The sequence below is a fragment of the Dasypus novemcinctus genome, chromosome 7 (assembly GCF_030445035.2).
Source record: "Dasypus novemcinctus isolate mDasNov1 chromosome 7, mDasNov1.1.hap2, whole genome shotgun sequence".
Lineage (NCBI taxonomy): Eukaryota > Metazoa > Chordata > Mammalia > Cingulata > Dasypodidae > Dasypus > Dasypus novemcinctus.
In genome coordinates, this window is record NC_080679.1 from 116,170,366 (window position 1) to 116,191,709 (window position 21,344).

The 21,344-nt window shown below is 40.6% G+C and overlaps 1 protein-coding gene across 4 annotated transcripts in view; it reads right to left on the reverse strand.

Moving 5' to 3' along the window:
- Window positions 1-21,344, reverse strand: part of MGAT5 (alpha-1,6-mannosylglycoprotein 6-beta-N-acetylglucosaminyltransferase) — a 377,154-nt gene that overhangs the window by 319,035 nt on the left and 36,775 nt on the right. For all 4 annotated transcript variants that reach the window (XM_058301096.2, XM_058301094.2, XM_058301097.1 and 1 more), the window contains exon 2: window positions 4,040-4,089. The gene's annotated coding sequence lies outside the window, so the exon portion shown is untranslated. The remainder of the gene's footprint in view (window positions 1-4,039; window positions 4,090-21,344) is intronic.

The following is a 21,344-nucleotide window of genomic DNA, read 5'->3' on the forward strand; positions in this document are numbered from 1 at the left end:
ATATCTGTTTTATTTTATTTTCCAAGTACCAGTCCACAATGGTTCAAAAATTTTAAAAAACATCCTTTTTCTCCCTAGCTACCTAGAGCATATCAATTCTTCAGGCAATCCCCAAGGCCACCCTCCCCCTACCCTGTCTGCCTCACCCTCCCAGGGTTCTCCTCGGTCCTTCTGGCTCACCCTTTACCTTCCTTTCGAGGTGGCACCTCTCAAGCTAAATGGGGGTGCTAAAACTCAGCACACACGGCCAAAGTGTTAGCTGTGAATGCCAATTCCTCTCATCTATCACGAGGCTCACACCAAAATGAAGAGCCAAATGAATCATCAGCTATCTGACAATTACGTGGCTGTGAGCTAAAGTAGCACCGAACCCAAAAAATGGCCACAGTAAGAGAAGAAAGAACTGGAAACCTGCCAATACTTTATACCACGTTAATCAACCTGAGGGAGATGCTGCCAGATAGATGCTGTCCAGCCATCGCTCTAAAACTGAACAGGAAAGTAAAACGTCATTTGCCTCTCTCCTCCAGGGAGGTCTGACATATAGGAAGACATCCCATATATGGTTTGGGAAGAAATGAGAGGTTATTTACAAAGTGAGTCGTGTGAGACATCAAGTATGATGAGGTAATACTGGAAGGGAATGGGATTTGGAGAAAACACTAGTTCTGCCCAGCAAGGCTGGTTGAATTACCCATTCCAAGGGAGTCCTGAACTAGCTGGAGAAGCAGGGGAATGGAAAGGGAAAGTTGAAGGCACATACCCATCTCTTTGAAACCAAATGAAGAGAAAACAAAAAGGTCTGCAAGTGTTAAAGTTAAAAGGCTCTGAAAGGCTGGGTATCTGGGTGGGGTGGGGTGGGGGAGGTCACGTACATGCGTTACTGCTGTATTAAAACTCTGTACTTATCTAGACATTTGAAATACTGAGTAAAATATCTAGTTCTCTAGTAAAGCCAGAGAACTTTCATGTGATGCTGTTTTTGAAACCTCTTGCTCTGAACTAGGAGTTCTGATTAGATCCAGTCAAAAGCAGGCCCTCCTTGGGAAGAAAACTGGCCTGCTGTGCTACGTTTGGCCTGATGAGGTGGAGAGCCCTCACTTCTGCCCTTGGGGTCTCACCTTTCCCTTGGGCCAGGATGGAAACAGGCTCTCATCCAAATGCCACCCTATCGATGGGTAATAGCCAGCTAGAGTGTCATCTTACAGGTTCAGAGACACTCTCGGACTCTTGAGAGGACTGAGCTCAAATACTGATGTATATCCCATGCAAAGGGCAGGGAAGGGGGGACAGACATCCTCAACTGGGAATCTTGCCAATGCCTGCTGCCACCATCAGGCTGGCTCATGAGGTCTACTCCTGCCCTACTCCAGCAAAGTTAATACACCGGACTTAGCTTCAAACAGCATGGCCAAGATCAGGCATTAAGATTTAATAGTACTTGACTAACATTCTGGGGACCATAGAAAGAAATGTGAACATAGACAATGAAGGTGTTCCATTTTCATCACATGAGACCCGGCATCTAGGTCCCCATATGTCTTGTCCCATGATCTGCCTTTTCCCCAGATTACTTACCTTTGACACACCAGTAGGAAAACTTCATTAATTTTTAATCCCAGAATCTGGATTTGTTGGTTATTTCAATGACATAAATATATTTCTACCCCAAAGTAAGATTTCCATACACGCACCCATTCAGCTCATGAAGCTGCCATGGGCAGCCTCCATACCGGTGGCCTCTGTGCTATAAACAGGAATAAGGCCAGTCCTAGCTCTTGAGGAGGTTAGAGGCTAGACAGGCTCAAAAGTAACTAAAATGCATTCTGATTCCCTTCAGCTCTGACTCCACCTTCTTTGCTTTTATGAGTTCATATGATCTCCTAGGGTGGATATGGTTTTCAGTTTCACCGGGAACATTACATCTTCCTCTTCCACGTCCCGTCTCAAGTAATGAAGCTTAGTTTTTTGGGAAATTGGGGCATAAAAAAAGCCTAGGTATCAGATCCACCCACCCATCTGATAAATATTTTCCGATATCAATTTCTCAGTAATACCCTCTCTTATCACACTCTCTCTGATGGCCAGAGTCAAAGACCATATGGTCTTAGACACCAATAATCTTTACTTTCACAGACTCACGTTGTTACACACAGACCTAAGCATAAAACCAGGGCTTCTTCCTATCTAGTTCCCAGAAAGATGATTTCACAATATGGCAGAGGGAGGTGGACGGGCAGCCACTTCTCCACCTTTCAGGAAGACCAACTTCCTGCATACTCAAGGGATTGCCGAAGGGTGCTTTATACTCCCAGGCCAGGTGCTCTATATCCTGAAGGCTATTTAAAGGACTACGCAAAACATAAAGTCACCTGTGATATGGCTTTCAAGTTATAAATGTCAATGACAGCAAAGTCTGCTGCTGTGGGAACTCCTCCAACAACAGGTCCACAACAGCCTGATTCCACAGCTCTGGGGGAGGCTGACAGACAGCTGCTCTTTCCGTAGTTATTCCCACAGGAGCCAAAGGCAGCCAGGTATGGCGTGCTCGAGGGGAAGTGACAACGTATTTGTGGCGGAGAGCCACAGCCCAGGAGCCCCACAGGATGTCAACCCGCCTGCCTGCCCCAGGAAGGCTGTCAAAACCACACACTGCAGAGCCGAGCACAGGAGGGAGAAGCAGTCGCTGCCACAAAAACCGTGGAACTAGAGGGGCAGAAAGACGCTCCCCTTCCCTGGAGCGTGAGCCCTGGCAATTTGGACAGCGGGGTCTGAGGACGTGGCTCCAGCTCCGTGCCTCCCGGGACACCAGCGTGTGAGGCACAGCTGCCCTGCCTTCGGAGGACGACAGACTGATTTCCCCATCTGTCAGCACTAAACCAGCTTCAGGGGAACAGACCACTGAAGAGAGCTGTTCTGTTACCTGGCCCCTGAAATAAAGACCTGCTGCCATTAAGTGGGGGGCGGGGTGGAGGGGGTCTTAGTCAAAATCTCCCATCTTTGGGGATTCCAAATCCCTTTGCGTTTCCAAAGGAGACACTTCCTGTTTCTCTGGTTTCCCATGGTGGGACTCTGAGGGTGACAGAGAGAAGCCACAGATAAAAGCCACATGGCTATGTGATTTTCTAGCTCTAATATTAATGCTTTTATTCACATCACACATTCACCTGCTTGTGGTTGTTGGTGTTTTTCCTTCCCTCTCCCTCCTGTGAAATCCTTAGAGACATTCATTCAAAGACCCATATAGGTAAAAGAAACAGAATTAGGAATGTTGATGGTTTCATTCTTTTGGCCCCATAACCTTGACACCCAAATCCTATCAGCCTTTGAAAGCCAATGATCTGCTCCAAGTCGAATGTCAGATTTGCCAAGGTAACTCTCAAGGGGAGCCTGGGCAGGGGTTCTAAGCAATAAAGATTGTTCAGATGGCTGAAAATAAGGAAGTACTTAGCAAATAGCTTCCTCCATTAAAATATGCTTATAACTGGAGCCTTAGGAAATTGGATTCCTCAAGTATTAACGGAAAAACCAAAGTTTCATTTGGCCCTTAATAAAGACACATTTGAGAGATTGTGCAACCCTTACAAGCTGCGCCCTCCAGCTCTGTGGTTTTCCTTATATTCCCATCCTGGTCCTCTCTGTGTCAGGTCCAAGACAGGGCACTGTGAAGGAGACAGCCCTTCTATGAATAAGAAACTGCTATGATCAAGCCCAATAAATTTGCATTTGATAATGACTGAATGAAGGAATAAATACCCTACTGCTCCAGTCACTTTGCTAATTCTATAAAGATATATCATTCTTGCTCAATGATCCCAAAATTTCAATTCTGGTCTTAAGAGAAAGCCACAGGAGTCCTCTCCAACTTACGGGTAGCACTAGGAAAGCCGTCTCCTGACCCTCTGGGACTAGACCACCTGTGTTTTGATGGTATCAAACACTAGCATTTGATTCAACCACTTGGTTCTCTCACTCCCAAGAGCAAATATTTTGGGCTCTGCACCCGCCAGGGTGAATATTTGCTTAATAGAGTACTTACATGGCCTAATGGATCCTCCACCAGTGTCCTCTTTGGAATAGTAATCAATCCTGAAATCACAAGGACAAAGACATTTTTAAGTTCCTCCTCTTTAAGGACTCAATCCGCTGCAAACAAACAGGCTGACGATGAGCTTCTATGAACTCTGCTTCTCCCTTTTGGGAACCCAACTGCCTTTTAAGATAGTCTTCAAAAAAGGAAACCTAAAAATAGCTAGGTGGGAGGCCCTCTCACTTCAACACCCAGAGGCATTTATCTTTTAAAAAATTGTATTATCTTACTTGTTAGAATCCAAATCCATCCATTATTACTTCAGCAGGAGTAAGACTGCATTTGGCAAAGACAGAGCATCTGCACAAAACAGCTCTTTGTTCCAAGTCTCAGGAGGCATTAAACCAAAGCTTTTTACCAATCCTAATGCTTTCCGGACTACACTTAATATATACACACAGTTCCAAGTATATGACTATTTACAATAGTAAAAATAATTTTTAAAAAATATAGCTCTATTACAAAGAAGCTAAGGACTTAACAATGGGCACAAAAGCCAATCAAGGTAGAAAAGTCTGTTCAGTCAAACACAGTGGATTATAGTGACTTCTCCTTGAAGAAGTAAACAAAGAAAAAGCGTAAGAAGCCATTTCGGAAATATATCTGCCACATGCTTCTCATATAGCAAATAATTTCCTTCTATAAAACTCCTTTACAAAAAAAGAAAAAGGGGAAGCATGTCCTTTAACCACTACATTCCTCTGGTTCTGATATTCATGGAACTTACCAGGAGAAAATTCTAAAACTGAAAAGGACCTCAAAAGGGAGGGGAAAGGAAGGAATGCAGGGAAAAATAAAGACCACGTTGCACAGACCCATCTTCAAGTTGTCTGCCCATTCACTCTTCTACAACTGACTGACTGGTCTACCTCCTTCTTAAGGACTTGGTGGGACTTTTTCTGAAAGGCGTTTTGTGAGAATTTTGTTATTTTAAATCCCAAAGAAATCAATTCTCTTTTTATGTGGTCTGAAATGTACACAACTACCCTCCCCAGCGATTTCTGTTGCCTGCATCATCAAGCTCTGGGCAACACCAGAGTACACTGCGCAGGGACAACTAAGAGAACAGACTCAACCTACAGTCGTCATTCCAATTCCACTGTCACCAAGAATCAATCTGAGCTCAATAAATATTTACTAAACAGGATGAACCGAATCAACTCCAGTGACCACATATCCCATACCTCCCTCTTCTATATTGGCTTCTGTTGGAGAAAACTTTGAGATGACAGAACAGGTTTTGAAACTGGATTATCAGTATAGCAAAAAAAAGTGGCTATACTGCAACAAGTCCAGTCATCAAGATATATTTCTAGAAATGTCCACACAAAAACCTCTACCCAAATGTTTATAGCAGCATTATTCATAAGAACCAAAATGTAGAGACAACCCAAATGCCTATCAACTGTCAAATGGATAAAGAAAATGCAGTATATCCATACAATTGAATATCATTCAGCATTAAGGAAGAATGAAGTACTGATTCATGCTACAACTTGGATGAACCTAGAAAACATTAAGCTAAGCGAAAGCAGCCAGTCCAAAAGTTCACCTATTAAATGATTCCATTTATATGCAAGTCCAGAATAAGAAAATGTATAGGGACAGAAAGTAGATTAATGTTTACTCAGGACTTGGAGGTGGTGGGAAAACAGAGTGGTTATAACTAAAGGGTATGGCGTTTCTTTTTGAGGTGATGAAAATGATCTAAAATTATGGTGATGATTGCACATATCTGTAAGTATACTAAAAACTATTCAATTGTACACTTTAAATGGATGAATTTAGTATGTGAATTAGATCTCAATAAAGTTGTTTTAAAAAGAGATACAGCTGATGGGTATGGGGAAAGGCAGGAAGAGATGAGAGGTGGAGGCGTCTTTGGGACATGGAGCTACCCTGGATGGTGCTTCAGAGGCAATCACCGGACATTGTATATCCTCACAGGGCCCACTGGATGGAATGGGGGAGAGTATGGGCCATGATGTGGACCATTGACTATGAGGTGCAGAGGTGCCCAAAGATGTACTTACCAAATCCAATGGATGTGTCATGATGATGGGAGGGAGTGTTGCTGGGGGGGGGGGGGAGAGGTGGGGTGGGGGGGTGGGGTTGAATTGGACCTCACATATATATTTTTAATGTAATATTATTACAAAGTCAATAAAATAAAAAAATAAAAAAATAAAAAAATAAAGAGATACATTTTTAGAAAATTATCCTAAGTATCTTGGTCATAACCAAAAACACCTTGTTCATGTGGTGGTGTGGGCGAATGGAAAGAATTCCCAAGTGCCATGCCTTAGGCCTAAATGGTATCAGCTTGCTTTCAGTGCTTTGCTCCTTCTCCATGTTTTCATAAGTATCTCATGTGGTACATGACAGGACCAGTCTTCCCTGTAAGTACCTATCATCAAGTACATGGGCAGTAGGTGACTTAGGAAACATAAGCAGTAAGACCACAGGGTTCAAAAACTGTTCACAATACGTGAAGACTCTTCAAGAAGTTCATTATCCTTTACCTTGCCAGTGCTTTCAAATCTGGATTTCTTTTTCCTTTAGCAATACTGTTTTAGTCTGTTAAGCTGTCAAAGCAATACATCAGTGTCCCAAATACGGTGAGGAGCTGTGCAAAATGACAGCTTCTCACAAAACTGATAGGAATACTCAAACGAAAGAAAGACTTGGACAAGTCCAGCTTGACAAGTATTTTGTACATTTAATAATTGCTATACACAATAATTTTTTTAAAAAAAAGAAAATACAGTTGAATAAAAACATACATTTCATGCTTAAATGATTAAATGTGTGGAGGACAAAAATTTTTTTTAATCATTCAATATGTTACACAGCATATTTGTTTCATAGTAACACGATCATACTATATTTGTCCTTTTGTGTCTGGCTTGCTTCACTCAACATAATGTTCTCTAGGTTCATCCACGTGTCATGCTTTACAACCTCATTTCTTCTTACAGCTGCATAATATTCCATCGTGTGAATATACCACAGTTTGCTTATCAGTTCATCAGCTGATGGATACCTGGGTTGTTTCTACTTTTTGGCATCCATGAATAATGCCGCTATGAGCATAGGTGTGCAGATGTCTATTCATGTCACTGCTCTCAGCTCTTCTGGGTATATACCCAGTAGTGGTATTGCAGGGTCACATAGCAAGTCTACATGCAGCTTCTTTAGGAATTGCCAAACAGTCCTCCACAGTGAGGTCCATTCCCACCAACAGTGAATAAGTGTTCCTATCTCTCTACCTTCTCTCCAACACTTGTAGTTCTCTGTCTTTTTAATAGAGGCCATTCTGATAGGTGTGAAATGATATTTCATTGTAGTTTTGATTTGCAGTTCCCTAATCATTAGTGATATTGAGCATTTTTTCATGTGTTTGCCATTTGTGTTTCTTTTTTGGACAAATGTCCATTAAAGTCTTTTGGCCATTTTTAATTGGGTTGTCTTTTTATTGTTGAGTGGTAATGTATCTTTATATATTCCGGATATTAAGCACTTATTGGACATATAATTTCCAAATATATTCTCCCATTGAGTCAGCTGCCTTTTTACCCTTTTGACATAGATCCAGTGAAATGAAAAAGTATTTAATTTTGAGGAGATCCCATATATCTATTTTTTCTTTTGTTGTATGTGCTTTGGGTGTAAGGTCCAAGAAACCACCATTTACTACAAGGTCTTGAAGATGTTTCCCAACATTTTCTTCTAGGAGTGATATGGTCCTGGCTTTTATATTTAGGTCTTTGATCCATTTTGAGTTGATTCTTTTAGAGGGAGTGAGATAGGGGTCCTCTTTCATTCTTTTGGTTATAGATATCCAAGTCTCCCAGCACTGTTTGTTTTGTTCCGGTAACATGAACTTTGTAGGTTTGTCAAAAAACAGTTGTCAAAAAAAAAATAGGTGAGGGTTTATCTCTGGATTCTCAATTCTATTTCACTGATTGATGTGTCTATCTTTATGGTAGTACTATGCTATTTTGACCATGGTAGCTTTACAATATGTTTCAAGGTCAGGTAGTGAAATTCTTCCCATGTTGCTCTTCTTTTTCAGAATGCTGTTGGCTATTCAGATGTACTTTCCCTTCCAAATGAATTTGGTAATTGCCTTTTCTAATTCTGTAAAGTAGGCTGTTAGAATTTTGATTGACACTGCACTGAATCTAGAAAACAGTTTGACTAGGATTGACATTTTCATGATATTTCATCTTCCAATCCATGAACACAGAATGTATATCCATTTGTTTAGGTCTTCATCGATTTCTTTTAGCACTGTTTTGTAATTTTCTACATATAGGTCCTGTACTTCTTTGGTTAAATTAATTCCTAGGTATTTGAATCTTTCTGTTGCTATTGTAAATGTAATTTTCCCCCTGATTTCCTCCTCAGATTATTCAGTACTAGTGTAAAAAACATTACTGATTTTTACATGTTGATCTTATATCCTGCCACTTTGCTGAACTCTTTTATTTACTCAAGTAGCTTTGCTGTTGATACTTCAGAATTTTTTTAAATATAGGATCTGCAAACTGAGAGTTTTACTTCTTCTTTCCCCCTTTTCCTATCTGGATGCCTTTAATTTTTTTTCCTGTCTAACTGTCCTAGCTAAAACTTCTAGTACAATACTGAATAACAATGGTGACAGTGGGCATCCTTGTCTTACCCCCGATCTTAGAGGAGAAGCTTTCAACCTTTCCCCATTGGGTGTGATGTTGACTATGGGTTGTTCATATATGCCTTTTATCATATTGAAGAATTTTCCTCCTATTCCTATCTTTTGAAGTGTTTTTTATCAAAAAAGGATGCTGGATTTTGTTGAATAACTTTTCTGCATCGACTGAGATAATCATGTGGTTTTTTCATTCAATTTATTAATGTGGTGTATTACATTGATTGATTTTCTTACGTTGAACCAGCCAGTAATTCTGGACTTCTCTGTCACATGGCAAGACACATGGCAGTCAATGCTAGTCTCTCCCTTCTCTTCTGGGTTTCATTACTTCCAGCTTCTGGCTTCCATAGCATATTCATTCATTCATTCCCTCTCTCTCTGTCCCTCCACCCCACCCCACGTCACCCCACCCCTGAATTCATACAGTTTATAAACGACTCCAGTAAGAAGATTAAGACCCATGCCTGAACTGAAGGAACCTAATCAAAAGGTCCTACTTACAAAAAGTTTACCCCCAGAGGAATGGATTTTAGAGCTTCCTGTTTCCTTAGAGCTTCAGACCGTCATAAATACACCAGTTAACCATGCAATCCTGATTTTACCTCAAGACTCAGACAACCTACTCTCTGAGTCACGTAAAACTGTTGCAAACCCTTGGCTTTTTACATTAACAAAATTCATGGTTGCAGAGAAACCAAAGACCATTCCCTTCTCTCTTCAGCAAAGTTTTAATGTTCAACTAATCTTATATATCATTTCCTACAGAATCAAGCATTTAATATTAATGAACTATTACGGCCATTTCTAGCTGTGTCCATAGATAAATAAAATGTTGCAAGAGGTCCTTTACCTTTCTCATTTTTGAAACAGCATACCTCCATAGCTTTCATTATGTTTTCACCCAAAAGCAACTTTTCTAGGGATTAATGGAGCCTCTCAATGTCCTCTTGGGCTGATGCTTTGATTTTCCTCCCTTTCATAAACTGTGAAAGCATTTATGGTTAGAGATTATGAGAATGCAAGTCAATCTAGAAAGAAGACTAAGGCAGCTAATACAGGACACAATGAGAACACAGCCAAAAACAACTCGCTAAAATAATGCTGCTTTCAACTAGCATTTAGCCCTTTCATTTTATATTTTGGATAAAAGATAATTTAAATGGCCTACAAACTAACCTAATGGATAAGCACTGCACTCTAAAGCAGATCTGTTAGGATTCTGCATTTGCGCTTCTTGCCTCTCTCTCCCCTCACTTTCAAAGCATTGCTAAAGGTGAGGCAAGATAAACCAACTCAAGTGAGAAGACTACTTGGGCAAGACCCAGGATTTCAGGCCTCTGGGCCTTACACTTCCCCACTCCTCCTTGCCCTTCTGCACTGGAATCCATACGATTAATGTTTTTGCAACTTTTACACTTCATCTTTTCTTCCTCTTTGTCCTTATGATCAAGGCCTCTGAATAGGGAATCTCAGAATCTCGAATGATACAAACATCCACAGACGTAACTCAAAGCGGACTTTCCCTCTTTCTTTTTCCAGAGGCTAATTAAGAACACGGGGGAGGGGGTAGTTTTGGTTCAATGGATAGAGCATCCACCCACCACATGGAGAGTCCTGGGTTCGATATCCAGGGCCTCCTGACCCGTGTGGTGAGCTGCCCCATGTGCAGTGCTGATGCATGCAAGGAGTGCCATGCCACACAGGGGTGTCCCCGGCATAGGGGTGCCCCATGCACAAGGAAAGCCGCCTTGCGCAAAAAAAGCGCAGCCCACCCAGGAGTGGCACTGCACACATGGAGAGCAGACGCAGCAAGATGACGCAACAAAAAAAAAAGTGACACAATTTCCCGGTGCCGCATGACAAGAATGCAGCATAGAAGAACACAAAGCGAATGGACAGAGAGAGCAGACAACAGGGAGGAAGGGGAGAGAAATAAATAAAATAAATCTTAAAAAAAAAAAAGGATGCAGAAGCAGCATAGCTCATTTAAGGGAATCTGTGATTCTACCTAAAATATTTTCATGCCTCGAGTAATGATTTCCAGTGACAAGACCCCTAGTGGTACATGCTAGAAACAAATAAAGACCATATTTATAAACTTTGAGTCACTAGATCCTCGTTATCAATCATCAAGTAGTTATATAAAAAGAGGCCCCTATAATAATATGGAATACTGGTTTCATATAACTTTCATCCTACATTAGACAGAGCAGTGAAATTCAACTAAGTAAAACTTTGCCCAGTTACAAAGGCCTAGAGTGGTCTCAGACACCAGAACTTGTACAATATTAACCCTAGATATGTTTGGTTTCATCACACAACAAGACTTTCTAGCTTCATTGCATCACAATGAGGCTTTTGATAAGATCTCTATTGAAAGCAGCATAAAATATAATCTAATCTAATCTGCCTGTGATGGTTAGGTTCATGTGCCAACTTGGCCAGGTTATGGTGACCAGTTGTTTGTTCATGCAAGCACTGGCCTGATCATTACTGTAAGGACATTTTATGGATTTAAATCACTGGTCAGTTGATGGCATGTATGGCTGATGGCTAATTACATCTGCCATCAATAAAGCAGATTGCATTCAGCAATGGCAGACTCTCATTCAATCAGCTGAAGACCTTAAAAAGGATAACTTATGATTTCAGCTATAAGAAAAAAGAATTTCTATCTCTACTTCAGCCAGCCAGCTTCTCTTAGGGAATCCATCAAAACCTTCATCAGAGCTCCCAATTTGCAGCTTCTCCTAGGAATCCAATATTACCATCAAGTTCTAAATTTGTGGCCTGCCCTACGGAATTTGGCCTTGCCCATCCCCACAGCTGCCATGAACCAACTCCTATAGAAAATCTTTTAATATTCACATATATACACATGTAGATAGCCTGGCAGTTCTGTTTCTCTTAAGAACCCTAATTCACTGCCCCAATTTGCTCACACTGCCTCACATACATGGTTCCAGGTCTCAAAACATGAGTGACTGGGAAGCGGCTGTGGCTCAATCAGTTGGGCTCCCATCTACCATATGGGAGGCCCTGGGTTTGCGTCCCGGGGCCTCCTTGTGAACACAAGCTCGCCTGCATGCTGAGGAGAGCCGCCGGCCTGCAAGCGCCACGGGATGCCATCCGGACTGCAGCTGCCACAGGGTGCCGCTGGCCTGCAAGGACCGCGGAGAGCCAGCTCAGCAAGGTGACTCACCAAAACGGGAGACAAGCAAAAACGCAGAAGAACGTGCAACAAATGGATACAGGGAGCAGACAGCAAGCAACCCGCAAGAGGGGGGCGGGAATAAATAATAAAATGCAGACACAGAAGAACACACAGCAAATGGACACAGAAAAGCAGACAGCAAGCAAAAACAGCCATGGGGGGGGGGAGGGGGATGGGGATAAAAAAACAAAACCAAACAAAACCCTGAATGACTGCCACCAACTGACTCTCTAGGCCTCCATCTCCTGTCTACAATGGAGATAAGGTAACAATAGTGCCTCATTCAGAGAGCAGTGGTAGAGATTTATGAGCTAAGCCACGGAAAGCCCATCTCCTGGGATCGGAGAGACAAACATTAGCAATGACCATTACTTGGGGGTGCTACTGCTACAGCAGAATAAGTTAAAAGGTTAATAAAAGAGGAGTCCTAGAACCCTCAGACACCTGGAACCAACACAGCCGATGGTGCCTGTGTGCATCACAGGCTCATTTTGCTGACAGCTATTTTGTCAGGCATCAGGCAGGTGTGACAACAACCATGATTAAGTGGCTTGGGACCTTAGTTTTCGAAAACAGTTTTTCTCCTACAGATGGACCCCAGATAAAGCATATTTTATTAATAGGAACAAAAAAATTCAAACTTTTCAACTTCTGAAATTCATCACTAACTTGGATTATAGAGAGAATGCTTTTTTTTTTTTTTTTTTTTAATTTGGTTGCTTCATCATCTGTTTTGGTGCCTCTCCATCCCGTGCCCGGGCCTGCATCTCTCTGCTCTGTGAAGGTTTAGGATGCCTTCTTTTTTTTTTTTTTAACAGGAGGTCCCAGAGATTGAACCCAGATCCTCCATATAGTAAAAGGGAGCTCAATTGCTTGAGCCACAGCTGCTATGGTCATGGCAGATAGAGTTCAGTGCCATGTCAGTTGGCCCTTCTTTGGAGTTTGTGCTTCTGTATGATAGAGCTAGACTCAGATGTGATCTTTTTTCACAAGCTTCCCGAGAGAATACTTTTTAGACAACAGTGTATATACAAGATTTTACTAAGACGTGATAAAATTGGGCAGGGACACCACATATCTAGGTTTGCAACAGTTTTTAATTTTTGTTAACAATGTCACAAAGAGCAGATCCCCTTTGCAAAAAAAGGAAAAAAAAAAAAAAAAAAAAAAAGCTTGCACACCATCCCAAATGAAATTCTGTATTTTCATCAAAATTACTTTAACAGGCACTAGGGAATTCATCTCAAAAGTCTGTTTTTCCAAGGAAGCGGATGTTGCTCAAGCGATTGAGTGCCTGCTTCCCACATGAAGGTCCCGGGTTCAGTTCCCATTGCCTCCTTCATACAAAAAAACAAACAAACAACAAGCAAACAAATGAAAAAACAAACTGAGGGGAGCTGATGTGACTCAGTAGTTGAGTGCCTGTTTCCCACATACAAGGTCCCAGGTTCAATCCCCAGGCCTGGTACCTCAAAAAAAAAAAAAAAAAAAAAGTCTGTTTTTCCAAATCGTGATACATATGTACAACGGGATATCATTCAGTCATAAAAAGGGATGAAATTTGATGCAGGCTACAATAGAGATGAACCTTGAAATCATTAGGCTAAGCGAAATAAGCAAGACACAAAAGGACAAATTACTTGATTCCATTTGTATGAAATGTCTAGCATAAGCAACCTCACAAAGACATAAAGATTACAGGACACCTGGGGGTGGTGGTTGAGGGGAGTTAATGGTTAATGGATAGAGGTACTCTTTGGGGTGATGAAAAAGTCTCGGTATGGACAATGGTGATGGCAGCACCATATTGTAGATGTAATTAATGCCAATAAATTGTACAATTAAAATGGTCAAAATGGGAAATTTTCTGTTATAGGCATGTTAATTTTTTTTTAAGTGTCTGTTTGGGAACAATTCCCAAGTTACATCTATTTCTTCACCTTGGCTCAATGGTTCTCAAAGTACAGCATCTGTATCAGTGGCGAGTTGTTAGATGTGCAACATCTTGGCCCCCACCACACACCTACTGAATCGGAAACTCTGGCCTGAGGCCCAGTGATCCATTTGAGTCTGCAGGTGCCTGGGATGCAAGCTGCAGCTTGAGGACCTCTGGCAATAGGCTCTTCACACGTGGGCTGGGACATTATTTCACAGTCTTTTTCCTTAAAAAACTATCTGGCATTTTTCAGTTCCTTAACAACCTGCTATAGGATGATGTCAACTGTTCCTTTCTATTTTTAACTCCTCATGTTGAGGGTGACTATGATTCATTCAGCACCTTATGTGATCACTTAAATAATAAGGATCCGTCTTTCCCACCCTGATGGAAGGTGACTGCTGCCTGTTATTTAAGATGCAATTACAGGAACGAGTCAGTAACAAAAGCCTGTCCTTTATCAACCTCAGTAAAAGCTGTAATAGAGAATTGTAATTATAACAATCCATTCTTTTCCATAATGTGTTCATAATAATGTATCCTTTGGAACTGATCTTACCACATGTCATAACAAGGAAACACGGAACCCAGGATCAAACATAGTTTATTGTAAATACAGATCAAAACTGTGAGTGTTTGGGGAAACCTTTTTTAATTGCAAAGAAACTAGTATGCATCAACCATCTGGCTTTATCATATTTATCCAAGTAAAATATGCAAAAAGCAAAGAGTAAATTTAAAGTTTTCTCTGGGTCGTAAGGTGACTCACAACACTGAAAAGGTCTTGTCATCAACCACCAACCGTCATCTAACTTAACTAGTTATCAAAGCAGGAATCATTAAGGGGCATTTCCTAAATAATAAGCAAATCCATTTTCTGTAACTAATTTGTTGAGGTGAGCATTAATTTAGAGACATGAATTTCATACCTGCTGTGAGGTCTCCTGACAAATTGTGAATACCGATGTACTATTAATTTCCTTTTCCTTTTTGATTAATTTCACACTTATGCTGGATAAGAAAGCAAGATTAATGATGCTTGGAAGACAATGTTCAGTTCTTGTAAGATGCTGCATCAACCACAAGTGTTCAAGTAAACAGAGCGTGCAGATAAAGAAAATGATGGAATCGGCTCTAGGAAGTGTCCAAGGAACCATGCAAAAAAATCCCCAGAAACCCACAGAGCGGATAAGATGTAGACTCTATTTAATATTCTTTGGCAAGTGGAGGAGGATGAAAGCTGAAATTATAAAGACTGAAATATGCACAGATAAATTTGCACCCTTACCACTGACTCTTCAGAGGTGGCCTTATTTATCACACTACCAATTCTCAAATTGCCAAGCATCCCTCTGTGCATTAGCCTCTTACTACCCCTTCTCTGTGTTTTCTAGACTCCCTCCATGAGTCCTAGATACATATGAAGAGAGAGGACTCCCTCATCAGAGGAAGGGAAGAAAAGAAGAGTGAATGCAGTCCATCATATAGTTTTAGTCAATCAGGAACCTATGTGTTTACAAGTCCTATTCCTGATAATAATGTCACTAAATGAGAAACCGAGAACTTTGCATAGTTTAGCTAGCAAAACAATATCCCCTTGAAGTACCAATATACTTTTCTTATAGATAAGAAACAGACTCAGCTAAATATCTTGCATACGTGACCTCCATCTTCATACAGATCTGTTAGGCTCTGGAGTCTTCCATATCATACTGCTGCATACTAGGACCAATGGAAGAGTAATGGAATACAGAGTAATGGAATACAGAAAGCTGTCTGGACATTACCCCAAAAGACATGAAGAAGCTATCAGCAAACAACCTTCCCTTAGAAACTTTCCTGCTTATTCTACCTCCAACTCATTCAACTCTTCTTTCAATTACAAAATTTAAATACAACTTCACAGTCACATTCTATCTACTAAATTTACTAGTGTTCACTAGAGTATCTTATGCTTTAAATCTCCCTAACTAGGACCTACCACTAAATGCAACAATGGGTCATCTCTGGCCATTGTCTAGAACAGTGCCATCCAAGATGGCAGCAATAGCCACAAATGGCTATTAAATTTTACTTTAAAATTAAATAAAATGTAAAACTCAATTCCTGGGACACACAAACCACATTTCAAGTGCTCAACAGCCACATGTAGCCACATGTAGCTAGTGGCTGCCATATTAGAGAAAGTACCTACCCTCTCATGTCCATCATCACAGAAAGTTCTATAGGACAAGCTGGTCTAGAGATATTTCAGGTGAGCAATACCTCACCAAGCCCATTCAGGAGGCCAACACAGCACTGATTAAGGGCTTTGCCATACTCATGTGTCTTTAGGTCTCGTTTTTTAAGTAATAATATTCCTTGAGGAGCTAAGGCATGTGACAAACTTACAAATAAAGCAGGCCTGTCTTCCTTGAACAGAAAATGTCAGAAATGATAAGCAATAAGAAACAATCCTCATAAGCTTTCCATTCAAGAATAACCACCTGTGCAAGTACAGGTCACTAAACACCCACGGGCAACCACGGACAGACAGACACATACACACACACAGGCGAGGCCACAACGCATCCTCATCACACCTCTCCAAATGAGAAGTTAATCTCTGCTCTTCCTCCTTGGCAAGACAAAGTCCCTAGATTTGGTCCCTTGTTTCTAATTATTAAAAGAAAAAAAATGCAAGGAAGCCAACCCTCGCATCACTGTATTTTGTACCAATTACTCTCACCCAATGACATCACTAAAAGTTGGCAAAATTAACTAGACAACTTCTGTTGACAAAAACAGTGTGACAACAGCATATTCACTTCCCTCAGGGTAAACCGACCTGAGGAGTTTTTCAACAGATGCCCTGAAATTAAAGAATTATGAAATTCTGTCATCAATTGTAGCAAATGTACCAGTCATGCAAGGTGGTATTAATGGGGGGAAGGGGGAGGATAAAATGGGAAGACTGTATTTTCTGAATGATTTTTCCGTAAACCTACAACTTCCCTAACACAAGCAACATTCACTCTTAGAAAATTTCCCAGACCTGAGAGGATTCCTCTTCTCCTGTGGGCTGTTAATAGTCACGCCCACAACCAGATTGGAACGTCCCATGGCATTTTAGATGCAGAATCTTACACCAAACAGTCACTCCACAAATACTTGACAGTCCAGTGAAAATACAGTTTCTCTTCACACTTGCAATTGAGACAGTGGATTCACATGCCATTCAAGTGGTTTCCCTTCAAGGCCCTGTTAGTCTGAGCCCACAGAGGCTCTGCACTTAGACTGCCTGCAGGAATTCCAGCTCCACCACTTACCGGGAAAGGCACTTCACCTCTCCCGGCCTCAGTTTCATCGGCTGGAAGACTGAGGTAGTAACGGTACCTACCTACCCACAGGGTCGCTGAGGTTTAGTTAAAAGAGACCATAGTAGAGCACTTAGCTTGGTGCCTGGCCAAAGTGAGCCTTCAAGAAGTCCACCTTTTCCCCTCCTCCTATGCTTAGTAAGTCTCCTTAAAGAGACACTGCAGCACGGTAGAAACAAGTCTTTAGGATAAAACAGACCTGTACTCTAATCCCACCTCTGCTCATATCCTAGCGGTGAGACCTTGGGGAAATTATTCAACTCGGCCTCAGCATCCTCATCCATGAAATGGGATTGATAATCAGCCTCAGAGGGTTAGTGTAAGGATGAAATGGCAGAATATACCTAAAGTTCCTAGTAAGCAACTCAATTAGTATCAGTTACTAAATATGATTTTTGTAAAGATCATTAACCTTTTTTTTTTTTTATTAAAGAAGTTGTAGGTTTACAGAAAAATCATGGGTAAAATACAGAGTTCCCATTCACCACCATATTGTAAACACCTTGCAATAGTGTGGTACGTTTGTTATAATTCATGAAAGAACATCTTATAATTGTCTTTTTAAGCAAAGTCCATCATTTTCAGTAGGGTTCATTGTGTTGAACAGGCCTATGTTTTATCTTTTAATTTTTTTATTCTAATAACATATATATATATAACCTAAAATTTACCCTTTTAACCACATTCACATATAAAATTCAGTGTTGTTAATTACACTCACAGTGTGGTGTTACCATCACCACCATTCATTTCCAAACTTTACAACCAACCCACATAGAAATTCTGTACAGATTAAGCATTAAATCTCCATTCTCTATCTCCAACCTAGCCCCTGGTAATCCGTACTCTAGATTCTAACTCTATGAGTGTTTATTCTTTTTTTTTTTTCCCCCTTTTTGAGGTATGAGGGCCAGGGATTGAACCCAGGACCTTGTATGAGGAAAGCTGACGCTCAACCATTGAGCCATATTGGTTCCCCTGAGTTGGGTTTTCATTTGTTTCCTTTAATTTGTTTATTTTTAGGAGGCACCAGGGACTAAAGGAGGACATCCCATGTCAGAAGCAGGTGCTCAACCACTTGAGCCACATCTGTCCCTGTTTATTCTAATTAGTCCATATCAGTGAGATCATACAATATTTGTCCTTTTTTGTTTGGTTTATTTAACTCAGCATGTCTTCAAGGTTCATCCATGTTGTCACATATCAGGGCTTTATTCCTTTTTACAGCTGAATATTGCATTGTACATATATGCCACATATTGTTTATCCATGCATTGGTGGATGGACGCTGAGGTTGCCTCCATCTTTTGGCAATTGTGAATAATGCTGCTATGAACACTGGTGTGCGAATAGCTGTTGGAGTCCCTGCTTTCAATTCTGTTGGGTATATACCTAGAAATGGGATTGTTGGGTCATACCGTAATTATATATTTAGCTTTCTAAGGAGCCACAAAACTGAGAGGTCATTAACTTCTAAATGCTGTATGCCATAAAAGGTAGCCACTAAAAATATCTTAATAAAGTTATTCATGGATGGGTTTCCCATGAATATGTATGTGCCCAGCAAAAACAAGGTGTTAATATAACAAGCCGTCATCATCAAATAACTTGTTTTGTTTTACTATTCTAGTAAATATTCAGGATATTCAGATACGAAATTGAAATTTACAGGATATAAGATTTTCCTGGTAGGACTGGAACAATTCCACAGAATGCAGGATGGGCAGAACTCTTAAGGTTTCCTAGTTAGTAAATTAGATAAAAACTGAAGATTTTGATTTTTGGGTTTTTTTTCTCTCTCTCTTTCACTTCCCTCTTTTTTAGAACTTATTTTCCACACTATAACTGATTAGGTGTTAGGTTCTTGTTATGTACATAAGAGACTATTACTCTTGGGCCTGTGTTTATGAAATGAAGTCTCTCGATCAACTTGTGAACCTAGGGTTAATCTCTGGCTGGCAGTGGTTTGGTTGGTGGGTTACTTGGTTCATTTATTTTTGGTTGGTGATTTTTTCGTTTATTTTTTTAAAGCAGTTTTATTGAGATGTATTTACACAATGTGCAAACCATCCAAGATATACAATCGATGGCTTTTAGTATAATCACAAAGTTGTGCATCCATCATCACAATCTTAGAACATTTTCATTACTCCAGAGAGAAGAACCCTATACCCTTTAGCAGTCAGCTCTCAATCCTTCTATCCTTCTCCAGCCCTACATAACCACTAAGCTAATTCTGTCTCTATAGATTTATTTATGTTCACATTTTATACAAATGGAATCGTACCATATGTAGTATCTGTGTCTGGTTTCATTCACTTGGCATAATGGTTTTAATTACTATAAAAAATTTTAATTGGAGAAGTTGGTTTACATAAAAGTCATATAAAATATACAACATTCCCCTATTCCCCTCTATTGTTGACACTGTGCATTGGTGTGGGTATCTTTGTTTCAATTGATTAAAGAATATTAAAATAATAGTTAACTGTAGTCCACAGTTTGCATTTGGTGTATTTTTACCATATACCACTTAATCACTAACACCTTGTAATAGTGATGTACATTTGGTACAGTCCATGAAAGAACATCTCATATTTTTACTACTCACCATAGTCATCATCAACCAGAGTTCACTGTTACACAATCCCACGTTTTATCCTCTATCTTTCCTTTAAGTAACATCCACAATCTAAAACTTCCTCTTTCAACCACATTCACACAGATAATTCAGGACCGTTAATTACACAGTAATGTGCCATCATCACATCTATCCATTTCCAAACATTTACAATCAACTTAAATAGAAATTCTGCACAATTTAAGCATCAGCTCCCCATTCTCTACCCCCATTCTATCTCCTGGTAATTTACACTCTAGATTCTAACTCTAACTTAGTTCATATTAGTGAGATCATACAATATTTGTCCTTTTGCGTCTGGCTTATTTCACACAACATAATGTCCTCCAGGTTCATCCATATTGTTGCCTGCATCAGGACTTCATTCCTTCGTACAGCTGAATAATATCCCATCATATGTATGTACCACATTTTGTTTATCCTTTCAGTGGTTGATGAACACTTGGGTTGCTTCCACCTTTTGGCAACTGTGAATTATGTTGCTATTAACATCAGTGTGCAAATGTCTGTTCATGTCCCTGCTTTCAGCTCTTCCAGGTATATATACACCTAGCAGCAAGACTGCGGGATCTTACGGCAGTTCGACACATAGCCTCCTGAGGAACCACCACACTGTCTTCCAAGGGCTGCACCATTTCACATTCCCACCAGCAGTGAACGAATGTTCCTTTTCTCCACATCCTCTCCAACACTTGTAATTTTCTGATTTGTTTTTTTTTATTAGTGGCTCTTCTAGTAGGTGTGAATAATATCTCATTGTGGTTTTAATTTTCAACTAAAAATGATTTAAATTCATTCGAAGCGCTAATACAACTAGGAAAGGAAAAAGTCCCTTCTGTTTCTTGCTTACTGAACTGTCACCTCCTTCTGGCCATTCTTTAAGGCAAATGCATAAACTGGGCCCTGGTCATTTCTGCTGACAGCGTCCTCGCCACTCCCACCCCCCACATCAGTCAGAGTGAGCACAAGAAAATTACCAAGTCATGGAGGACTGCCAAGAGGCCCGTTTCTCTAAGGGAATATGTGCATCCTCGTTTGTATCACTGCCAATCTCCAAATGCTCTTACCTATTTGTATTTACACACAACCCTGGAGAAAACTGTTCCTGAAAAGCAAATACACTAGACCTATGGATTATTATTTTTAACAAATCTAACAAATCTAGCAAAAAGGAACCAAAGTGCTAAGAGGGCAAAAAAAAAAATCCACGGATTTGAAATGAATATTCAAATAAGTCTGCAAAATGTTACAACCCCAGGGAAGACAGCCCCAAGCCACAACTTTCTGGGAAGGAAAATAAATCCAACTCGAATCTGCAAATCTCTGGAAAAGAAGTGAAGTAGGAGCAGAAGAGAGCCCGGCGGCTGCCCCCTCCCCCTCCCAGGGGCTGTGCGGTTCCTGAGTTCCTCCTCCA